Source organism: Vulpes lagopus, chromosome 14 (genome assembly GCF_018345385.1).
Source record: "Vulpes lagopus strain Blue_001 chromosome 14, ASM1834538v1, whole genome shotgun sequence".
In the NCBI taxonomy this organism is placed as follows: Eukaryota; Metazoa; Chordata; class Mammalia; order Carnivora; family Canidae; genus Vulpes; species Vulpes lagopus.
In genome coordinates, this window is record NC_054837.1 from 3,299,980 (window position 1) to 3,312,741 (window position 12,762).

Below are 12,762 nucleotides of genomic sequence, written 5' to 3' on the forward strand. Positions count from 1 at the left end.
TTCAACTAGTTTGTATTATCTCCTGCACCAGCAAAGATCTGAGATCATTTTGTTTCTGACAGAAGCATACTGCTCAATGTATTTGTAATGTCGTCCTGTTGGTGACAATGAGCTTTTTTTTTTTTTTGTCTTCAAACATCCTTATTCAGACCTTATTTTCATTTCAAATGTTGACCGATAATTTCAGTAAGTATATGATTCTTTGTTGTTGGGGTTCCCCAAGACCACCCTGTCACCTGAAGATGCTCTAGAAGGAGTCATGACCTCAGCATATGTTCTACTCCTCACTGAGATTTACCCCCATGGCCTGTGAGGATATGTACCTCCATCATAAGGGCAAAAGACAAGACCAGAGTGTAGAGGAATCCATGTGCAAGCTTCCTTAGCTCTTTCTCTTCTTTGCATTCACAGAGTGCACTCTTCCCTTAGCAACAAAAATGCAGCAACATGTGTGTGATTTTGTGTGCAGTGAAGATTGTAAGAGACTTGACACTCAACGTTTTGATTGGGCTGGTTCCATTGACACCTGCTCTCTAGCACATGCCAAATTCTAGACTCCCAGGAGAGCAGTTGTTCCACATAAGCCGTAATGTTTTCATAAAAAGACTAGGCATGATAAACACCTTTTCAGTTAACTGATTACTGAAACTTCCTGAAAACCACATTTCAAGATGCCACCCAAGGGCAACGTTAGAAGGAGGCTTTTCTAAACATAGCACTTGCAAGTTTGGTATGTTTTCCTGCACAGTTGGTAATTACTTTTTTAAGTAATCTGCAAATATGAGTCCTATGCCTTCTGCTTACTATTGTTATTGTTTATAAGTCAGCAGGTGGTATATTATTGATGCATTTTTTAATAATAAATTTTCTATTTAAGATTTGTCTCCAAGATTGATCACAATGTGCTTAGATTTGGTTTCTTCTACATTTATCTTGTTTTGGTGCCTTTTAAATTTAATGTTTTATAATTTATATATATATATATTATATATATATTATTTATATATATAATATATAATGTTATATAATTGATATATATATATATAATTTATATATATATATAAATTTAATGTTATATAATTTTTTTAAGGGAGAATGTGCACACAGGTGTGAGGGGAGGGAGAGTGTTGCAGAGGAAGAGAGAGAGTGAAGCAGAAGCAGACTCCATGTCGAGTGTGGAGCCACACCCAGGGCTCCATGTCACAACCCTGAGATCATGACTTGAGCTGAAATCAAGAATGGGAGGCCCAATCGACTGACTCACCAAGTTGCCCCCTGCTTTGGTGCTTTTAAATACAGTGCTTTAAATCTGTTGCTAGATATCTTCCATCATTTTTACAAAATTTTCAGGCATATCTCTCCATACATATTTTTGCTCATTTTTTATTTCTCTTTTGCCCCTAAGATTCCATTTATTTATGTTTGACATTTATGCCATATTTCATATACGGTAGCAAGCCCCAAATGGAGGCACACTGTTGCCAAGAGCTCAGAAACTCACTGAAAATCCCTCACATCACTGCTGATCTCTGAAAGGTAACCACTGTCCTGACTTACAAGTTGGTTTAGTTGAATAGTTTGTTTTTCATTATCTGTTTAAAGTACTCAAAATTTTTTAACAACCACATTAACCTCCTTCAGTTAACCCAGTATGTCAAAATAGTGATATTAACAGTAAAAATAATACTGATTTTGTCACTTATTTTTAGATGGAGAAACAGAGGCTCAATCTCTCTTCCCATATCCTGCCCCTTTTTGTTCACCTCCTTCTGGGATGAAGTCCATACCTGTGAGATAAATAAAACAGATAGCATCTGTCAGAAATGGTGCTTAACTGTTTAACTTAGTTAAGCATTGGCATGAACTACTTGAAATCTGATATTCAGGCACAGCTGATTCTAATAGCCTTCTGCTTAAAATCTTTTGACAGCTCCTCATGGGTCTTAGGCCAAACTTCTTATACCTTTACCCACAAGACTCATCTATGCTGCCTCAATAGTCCAGGCTCTGCTTCCATACTGAGTGTGGACTGTCTCTGTTCCCATATCCTGCAACCACATCCCCAGCTTATTAAAATAATAATTAATTATGGAACAGTTTGAATATTAATTTTTGTTATTGTTCATTTGCCAAAATATATTATTCAAAGTTTACAATTGAATTTCAGTTTTATCCCATTGCAAACTACCTTTAATTTCTATTATATAGAGAAATGAAATATATTTGAGCACTATTCATTCTCCTATATCTATATTGATAGCTATAGTGGTAAAAGAGATGTCTGTATCATATTAAATACTTGATAAAGAACATTTTTATTGTTAAAATAATTATTTCATGGAGTACCCGTGTGGCTCAGTTGGTTAAGTGTCTGTCTTGGACTCAGGTCATGATCTAGGTGATCCTAAGATCAAGCTGCTTCTGCATGGGACTCCCTGCTCAGTGGGGAGCTTGCTTCTCACTCTTCCTCTGTCCCTCTCCCTGCTCATACTCTCTGTCTCTCTCAAATAAATAAATAAAATATTTTGTAAAAGAATACAATATTTCATTGTTAATAAGACATATTTATGATAAAAAGCAAATTCTATTTAATCAATGGGCTCTTATTGCACCTCATCAAATAAATAGCCAAGAGTAGTTTTTAAAAGATTTTAAAATTTAAATAATTTAATTGCTTTTTAATTTAGCCAATATCTTCTAAATCTATTCTTCTTTATCATTTTCTATGATCTATCAATATCAAAATTACATAGTGGAGAAGTGCATGGAATCATTTTACAAATTATCTAGCCTACAGGACTTTGATGCTTCCATGGCTTTTTTTCCCCCAGAGTCATATGAATGGAATTACATTGCAGATCAACAGAAGCCATTCTTTGATGATATTTCAGGCAAGAGTCTTCTTCCATTCATTTTTCCTACTTACCACACAATCTTTGAGATCTTCTTGATTCCAGAACAAATAAGATGTAGAACTGAGATTTGAATGGAAGAGCCAACCAACAATTTACAATAATCTATTGTCATTTTGCAGGAATAAGGGGAGGGATCTATGATCGCTGGAAAGATAGAATGATACAGTCTGAGTTTTGAAATATACCTTTTTTCTTTTTTTTTAAAGATTTTATTTATTTATTATTGAGAGACAGAGAGAGAGAGAGTGAGAGAGGCAGAGACACAGCCAGAGGGAGGAGCAGGCTCCATGTAGGGAGCCCAACATGGGACTCGATCCCGGGTCTCCAGGATCACACCCTGGGCTGAAGGCAGGCGCCAAACCACTGAGCCACCTGGGCTGCCCCTGTTTTTCTTTCCTTGGTACATTTGTACCAAATTATAATAATCACACAGAGAAAACCAAACACATTCTAATGAAACTACAGATTCTGTTGATTATAGGCTAATCATGCAGGTATTTAAGGTCATGTTGAGAATAAACATGCTTAAAATCACATTAGCATCCACTAGCTAGCTTAATTCAAAATTTTACAAAAAATGTAAATACTTCATAATTCCAGTTCCCATTATCAACTACATTAGTTGAAATTCCATTCTGTGGAAGAAATACCTTTCTATTTGCATCCCAGAAAGAATAATTCTACATGTAGTCAAGAAATGAATATCCTTCACAAGAAGTATAAATAGCAGACCTCCTACTGGTGAATGATTATCTTTAATTTGTTATGATGCCTCACTATTAAATTAAAAAATGATGAGATTATGATTCATCCTGAAAGTGTATGAGGAAAAGCACCAGAGTTTTTGCCAAAATACAGCAGCCACTGTAGTCAGGAAGTACAATAATGGAAGATTTTCGTTGATGAAACAAGCTGGCAGCTCATTATGAGGAGATTCATGAACCTATTGGCATGGGAAAGCTAAAGGGAATTAGAGGTATAATGAGTCATTCCAAATTAAATTAGAATTATGTTTTTAAAACAGAGTCTTATTTTGCACAAATTAATAAACATAAATTTATGTAGATAATCTTAAAGAGTTTGTTTGTAAAAAGATATATTAACCTTAAAATGTGACATCAGATTTTCACTTGAGTGCTGTTTAGTAGAGAGAAGATTGTAGAACAAAACCAACCAAACAAACAGATGACTTCACTTCCTGGGAGTCAGTCTTTCATTTCAATGAAAGAAATATTAAACACTATGTGACAATTGCTTCAGTAAGCATAAGGATAGTACAAAAAGGACAAAAGGCTTGAATACTTGTATTTTTACTGTAGTGTGTTGGGGTTGTTTGCGGGTCTCCATGAGCTAAGTATCCAGAGATCTACAATAGTACAACCCCAGAGCTATGCGCTTGGTAAGGGAGAAGGTACACAGGATCTAGAGTATATGAGATGGTACCAAGAATTTCTTTAAGGCTCCTTGTTTACCTCCAAACTCTTTCTTTGGTTGTAGCTATTTTTTAAGTCATATTTTACCAAGATATGTGATCAATTTTATTTAATATATCTCCTGTAATATCTCCTATATTTGCCTCATCTACAAGACCGTTTTATTAATATTTTGTTTTTTTTTACTAAAGAGAGAGAAAGCAAAGAAGTGTGTGAGCAGAGGGGAAGGGTAGGAGAGGGAGAGAAAATCTCAAGTAGATTCCCTACTGAGGGTGGAGCCCTACCTGGAGCTGAATCCCCCACCCCTGAGATCATGACCTGAGCCAAAACCGCATTGGATGCTTAACCAACTGAGCCACCCAGGTGCCCCCTCCAAAACTATTTTTGATGGAAGTGTGTATGGCAAACTTTCTGAGGCCTTGTATGCCTGAGTGTATCATTACTATGTATCATTAACTAACATGTATGATTAATATTTGAAGAACAATTTGCCTGGATATAAAATTCTAGGTCCTGAGCTTCCTTTTCTCAAAATGTTGAAAATTCTATGCCAGCCTTTTTATCTACCTCTGAACTTTTCAACTGTACTTGTACCTTAAACTTCAATGACCATTTGGCATCATTAGGGGAGACATCCCAAGAGAACAGGTCACTGTTCTGGGGTCACAGAAACAAAAATTGGGTCACAAATACAATTTTATTCTATTGTCATTTGCATCCACTCTTATCATTGAAAAATATTAATCCTTGTATGTGATCTTCTTTTTTCCCCTCTGTAAATAATTAGATTATGTTCTTTTCCTTAACTTGAAATTTTCATCTTTTTAATTTAGGGAGATTTCTCTTTATTGTTTCAGTAACTGTTTCTCATTATTTATATTTACTTCTTTTTCTGAAATCATATTGTTCTAAGTTTTAGTACTTTTAATTTATTTATTTCTAACCTTTTCTTTTATATTTCCTATGATTTTGTCCCTTCTTCTAATTAGGAAATGTCCTTAATTTAAACTTCTATTTTCAAAAAAAGTTTTTAGTTAGCTATATCCATTCTTCTATTTTTCTCAATGATCCTATGTTTTTAATTTTTTTTTCACTTAGTTTTTTTTATATACCTAATATCTCTGCCTGGTTAAAGATTAGCAGTATAAAGCAAGAATAAGATAACAAAAAGTACCATTTTACAACATGCTTAAAACTCTCGGATTTCCATTTACATAACTGTCAGAATTTAAAAATGGCTGTCATTTTCACAGTCATCTTTTTTTTTTTTAAGATTTTGTTTATTTATTCATGAGAGTCACAGAGAGAGATAGAGAGGCAGAGACATAGGCAGAGGGAGAAGCAGGCTTCATGCAGGAAACCCAATGTGGGACTCAATCCAGAATTCTGGGATCACGCTCCAAGCCAAAGGCAGATAGTCAACTGCTGAGCCACCCGGGTGTCCCTTTCAGTTATCTTTAATAGCGACTCTACTTTGAGAATCCCTACACATGATGAGAACTCATGCTGTCTCACAAGCTGGATGCCTCAGTGAACAAATAGCATCCATTCCATTACTGGGCTTAATTAATAGTATTTTTTTCTGGATGTTTGTAGAAGAGAATGTTCTTCAAGGTAAATATAAATTTAGTTTATGTATATTGTTCTAATTCTGCATAAGTTATTTATTTATTTATTTATTTTTTTTTTACAAAAACACCATACCATCAACTCTAAGATATTCTCTTTTTGTTTTTCCAGAACTTTAACCAAACCTTTGGAAATACTATGGTATTGTACAAATGATTCTGAAACATCATGGCAATTACAGCCTCTTTAAGTTAGATAATATCTCATTCAAGTAAAATATAATTCAGCATACTTCCTAAGCCCTGAGAACATGGGGGGATTTTTAAAATGCTTCTCTGAAATGTCATCTAACAGCAATCAAGACATAGATCATATTACTCAACCATTAGAAACGACAAATACCCACCATTTGCTTCAACGTGGATGGAACTGGATGGTATTATGCTGAGTGAAATAAGTCAATCAGAGAAGGACAAACATTATATGGTTTCATTAATTTGGGGAATATAAAAATTAGTGAAAGGGAATAAAGGTGAAAGGAGAAAAATGAGTGGGAAAGGTCAGAGAGGGAGACAGAACATGAGAGACTCCTAACTCTGGGAAACAAACAAGGGGTGGTAGAAAGGGAGGTGGGCGGGGGGTGAGGTGACTGGGTGACGGGCACTGAGGGGGGCACTTGATGGGATGAGCACTGGGTGTTATTCTATATGTTGGAAAATTGAACACCAATAAAAAATAAATTTATTAAAAAAATAAAATAAAATAAAAACCATCCATCAACCTAAAAAAAAAAAAAAAGACATAGATCATGCAAATAGTCATCACGTTCAGTTGAAGCCTGTGATCTCCTCCTGGGGAAGGATTATGCATCTTCATATTAACACCTTAGGAACTGAGAATTCATGGTGTTGAATTGGATTAAAACAGGATGTCACCCAAAAGATAGTATCTTGTAGTGGGGAAGGAGACATAGTTATGTGCCACAAAGTGTATAAATATTAGCGTGCAATGCTGTGGAATAAAATGGAGGGAACAAATAACAGGAGGAAGCATTTCAGGAGGTCACATGCAAGTGGGATATTTTCATCTGGGTCTAAAAAATGAATAAGGAAATGGGAGTGTGTGGGAAGTCTACTCTAGGGTTAGGATGTGGTATCTATATATACTGTATATATGGTAACTATTTCATATTATATTATACACATAATACATATAAAGTCTCATGTCACAGAATAAGAATAGAATGGACACTAAGCTCCATTTCAACAAGCAGTTATATACCAAGAAGTTTAGCTTGTTAGCACTATTTCAAGTAGGTAAAAATGAACAAATGTTTGGAGATATTGTGTAACTGATAATTATTTTTTCTTTATCCCACATAGAAATAACAAAGGCAATGACTAAGTAGAAAATGTGAAATGAATAATTGATAGTAATTATTCAAAGTATTAAAGCAAGAAGATATAATACCGAAGGGGTTTCGGAGACACCGAAGTAATCAATTATGAGCAACAAACTACCTGAATTACACTTTTTGTGTATTTTGCTCATATAGACAGGAGGATGAATATTATTAGCTGAGCCAGATAGAAGATTAGAAAGCAGATTAAAACTGAAATGACACATTAACCAAAGTTAAAACAGTAAAGAGGTAGCTAAACATTAACAAAGAAAGAAGAGAACCAGACACTATTGATACCACCAATTAGGTTTTATGTCTTCATTTTCTTAACGCCCTCTCCTTCCCTTCCTTTTTTTTTTCTTTCCTTCCCTTCTTCCCTTTGTCTTTGCTGATGGCAATTTTGCGAAAGAGACTTGGTGAGACTTCTGTATTCAGTCTCCACATTTTTTTTTTCAAATGATTCAAGCTTGTAGTTAGCAAGTCAGATGGATAGATCAATTATTCACATCTAATTTGTCAAGTGGCATGCTTTTGCTTTGCCTCTCTTTATGCGTACCATTTTTCACCTACTGAATTTGTGTTCTCAGAATGAAGCTGTTTATGAAATTAAAAGTCAGCTTGGAACACTATACTTCAGATAAACTCATATAAAAATAAGTCTAAGACTCTTTCCTAAAGCTTCTAACCAAAAAATGCTTATGCCCACCCAATTTAGCGGCATGATTATTGTCAAATAGGTGTTGTGCTGCAGGTCGAAAATTTCGGCCATGAAGACCTCACTGTCAACATCAAATAGTTGAGAGGTTTTTAGGAACATTGTGAGTAAAGTAACCAATCACCCAATTAAACAACCAAAAAATAAAATTTTTATTCCAATAAAATCCTTATCCAATGTATTAGTATTCTGGGGAAGCCCAAAAAGACATACCTAGATGTATTTGTGATAAGTAGAAAGCTGCATTGCAATTAGGGCTGGAAGAGGAGGGAACATGTTTTATTGTTCCCATAAACACCTGTAAAACCAATTGCTGCGGGGTGACATTACTCCCTTCAGGAGGCTCGTTGAATTGGTGTTGATCTCAGGGAAAGAGGTTAGGACAGAGACGGATTGAGCCCATTTCTTGGAAGAAGCACGAATGTCAGGACCAGATAATAAAGCAGGACACACACTTGGAGACAGAGCTGTCCCAACACAGCGCCGGCCTCCTCGTAGGGTCCTGAGAGCCCTGGGAGCCCCAGGAGGCACAAACACGCTGCTCAAACCATCTGAAATGCCATCAGCAATGCTGGGTACAGTGCGCCTGTCTTAAGTGGTGCTGCCTCTATGGGTTTTATAAGAAGGAAATGAAGGCAGGAGATTCAAATAAAACCCCAAAGGAAGACACTGAAAGAAAATGAAAACTTGAGCATGTATGAGTGAGCCTGGGAAGAATTGACCCTCTGGATGGAAAGTGTCACACCGAAGGGCTGGGGGGGTCCCTCATTTGAATGCAGAGGCCTTATGAGGTTGAATCTATTTGAGTAATGTGTTGTCTGATTGCTATTTGTGGCACAAAAGCTGTTGAAAATGTAAAAGTGGGAGCCATTGCAACATTTAGTAAAGACAAGAGTGCAAATCACCTTGCAGACGCTGGAGCTCCTGAGTGCTCTTCGCTAACTGGTGAGGTTTCAGGGTTTGGTGGCCACAAGGGTGAAGCAGGAATTCTGGTGGGAAACCCAGCACTGTGCCATGTTATCTGCACCAATGGATGTCTTTCCTGCACGTTAAGAAATTAGAAATACAGGGATCTCTGGGTGGCTCAGCGGTTTAGTGCCTGCCTTCGGCCTAGGGAGTGATCCTGGAGTCCTGGGATTGAGTCCCACATCGGGCCCTGCATGGAACCTGCTTCTCCCTCTGCCTGTGTCTCTGCCTCTTTCTCTCTTTCTCTGTGTTTCTTGTGAATAAATAAATAAATAAAATCTTTTTAAAAAAGTAAACAATTAGAAATAGAGCCAGATTTTTTAAAAAGTGTACCTTAAAATGTATATTTCTCCTCTTATGGAAAACATGTGTATGAAGTCATATCAATCAGTGACAGTAGGAGACTATGGTTTTTTTTTAATGCATTCTGCTTTGTCTCACTAACTGGGATGACACAGCAAGTCCATTTCTGAAGATAGACACTCTAAAAGCCTCTAGTATCCGTATCAGGATATTTATTGTGGCGCTAATTTTACCACCTCTTTCCTACAGAGAGAAGAAAGAAACACTATAATGGTGAATACATGTCACTATACATTTGTTCAAACTCAGAATATACAATACTAAGAGGGAAGACTAATGTAAACCATGGATTGGAGTGATAAAGATGTTCCAATGTAGGTTCACCAATATAACAAATGTACAAAAATTTTGATGGGCAATGATTAACGGGGGTGGCTATGTGTGTGTGTGGCCGGGGTATATGGGAAATCTCTGTACCTTCCTCTCAATTTTGCTATAAACCTGAGACTGATCTGGAAAGAGAAGAGAAAGAAGAAGAGAAGAGAAAAGAAGAGAAGAGGAGAGGAGAGGAGAGGAGAGGAGAAGAGAAGAGAAGAGAAGAGAAGAGAAGAGAAGAGAAGAGAAGAGAAGAGAAGAGAAGAGAAGAGAAGGAAAAGAAAGAAGAAAGAAAGAAGAAAGAAAGAAAGAAAGAAAGAAAGAAAGAAAGAGAAAGAAAGAAAGAAAGAAAGAAAGAAAGAAAGAAAGAAAGAAAGAAAGAAAGAAAATGAGTAAAAGGGTAAAACACCCTGCAGCCTTAATATCCATAAGTCGGGGAAAAGCTTGGTTGAGGGTCTGTAATTTGATTCCAAAGGAAAAGAGGAAATCACAGAGGCATATTAACTCTGTGACTGCACTTTATGAAGAAAAGAAAGAAAAGCCATTTGTTTTCTTTGTGTATTTTGTGAGCTCGGGGGAAGATGTGAAACAGATGGTCCCAGCTAACTTGGGTTGACAGGCAGAGGGATCTGCTGCACTGAATTTAAAACTTCATAGTTATTTCCAAGATTTTATTTTCTTTAAAGAACTGTTTGTCTCGTTCTTGTCAATTTGTAGGATTCGGCGTTGGTTAGCGGTATTTTGTCCATCAGGAGTCTTAATTTTAAGCAACGCAGGGTGACTTGGGCTGGATTAGGTGAAAAGGGAATTTCTGTAAAATACTGGGATGTTCAGTGCATTATGGAGAGGGCTGAAGGCCCGCTCTTGAAAAAAGTAATATTTCTCTACATCATGATTTTAAAGAATTTCTACCCACAGGGAAGCATAGCTCCCAGGAGGATCAGGGAACCAGCTGTTTTGTTTAATTTTCAAGTGTCTGGTCACAAATTTTACCTCCTGAGACTTAATAGGTTGTGCTTTTTAGGGTAGATGAGTTTTTCTTCCTCACAATGACCTTGCTTTCTGGAGGATCGTACCCTTTCTGTAAATTTTTGAATTAGTTCTCCGGCCCAGCCCAAACCTGCTGAAGTTCAATTGAAATCCCATTGAGGAGAATTAATATCTTTATCTTCTTAAATTTTCTACTTTATGAATTTGGCATATCTGTCCGTTGACTGAGAGGATTTTCACATTCACATGGTATTGCGAAAACTTTCTCCACCATTACACACTTGCATATTTGGTTCAGTCAGTTCCTGGGTACTTTAAAGTTGTTGTTGCTGATGTGAATTGTAAATCTTTTCCATTTCATTTTCTGAAAGGTTTTCCACGGTGTAGGGGAATTTCCCAAACTAACAGATTTTGCATTTTCCAATGTTACTGACACGGAAATAACAGTGTTACTGATGATGGTACCGTTATATCTCCCTTCCAGATGGTGATCCCGTTGTCTTTCTTCTTTTCCTTATTATTTTGACCATCTCTTAAATGATATAGCGAACAAGACCATACATAATGGGTGCCTGTATCTTGTTTTTTTTTTATCTTAATGAAACTGTTTCTAAGGGTTCTCTCTGCTGAAAATGGTGTTTACTGTAGTTTTGTATTAGCTAGTTTGTACATATCATGGGCATTTTCTTAAATTCTTATTTTTCAGAGCAGCCCGGGTGGCTCAGTGGTTTAGCACCACCTTCAGCCCAGGACATGATCCTGGAGACCCCAGATTGAGTCCCATGTTAGGCTCCGTGAATGGAGCCTACTTCTCCTGCCTGTCTCTCTCTCTCTCTCTCTCTCTCTCTCTCTCTCTGTGTCTCTCATGCATAAATGAAGTATTATAAAAAATTCTTATTTTTCTAAAAGCTTTATAAAAAGTGAATATGAATGTATAGGCAGTATCTTTCTTGATTCATTACACTGACTCCAAAATAAATTATGAAAATTCAGGCAGTGTCTTATGTAATGTATTTCACTTCTCATACTGTTTTACTTCTTTGGTTAAATGATTTTGTGAATTATAATAATAAATTTTCTGATGTTAAAATAGTCTTACATTTGGCGGATAAGCAAGCCTTGGTCAATATATAGATAATAATGGGATGTATGCATAAGCATAATGTATCATGTACGTAAATATATATACTTAAAATACACACTTGAAGTTGGCTAACCACGGTTTTGTTTGAGTTTTGTCCCTATATTTATAAATAAAATTAACCTGTTAATGTATCCTCCTATCTTTATCTAGTTTGTTATCAAAGTCATACTAATCTCAAGAAATATATTACCGGAATTTCCATATTCTCAGATTTTAGCAGAATTTTTGTTCTCCACGATTTTTAAATTCTATCTTTACATGTTTCTAATTGTTTTGCAAGTCAGGCCAAGAATGTCACACTCAGTAAGGAAGCTTTGTTCCTTATTTAATAGACAAGATGTAATTTTTACTTAGGATAGGGAATGAGAATCTCTTCAATAAAGGCAACATATGTTGTGGGAAAGAACAGATCTGTGTTCTTAAATGTGATAGAAATTCTAGCTTGCCCACTTCAATGCTGCATGTCGGAACCGGCCAACCAGACCAATTAGTAAAACACATTTCAGCATCTGAGGAGGTTGAAGAGGCATCTCCAGGTGTAGCTGTGTCTGCTCCACCACAGGCAATATTTGACTTCCTAACTTCGACGTCGCCTCGCAAAGTGTGACCCACTTTGTGGACACGTGTGAATATCAGCACAAGTTTCTGTGATGAGAGTCTTAGCCGATTGCGACGACATAATGTGTGAGTAAAGGGGCCAACCCGTGTTCAGCAGGGGAGAGGAGAGTTAGGTGGTTTATCTGCTGACATCCAATCATCTGGTGTCTGAAAAGAAGCATCTGGGAATGCATTTCAAGAAATGAAGCTAAAAATCCTGTGCTTGCTCCTGGTCACAAGTCTCCTCCTCCCCGTGTCAACACCTTGGAATCATTTGTATTCTAATTCTTTTGTCTCCTGGTAACTAAAGGGAGCTAAGATAATCAGTGCAGCTTTAGTATTTCTCCAGCCTG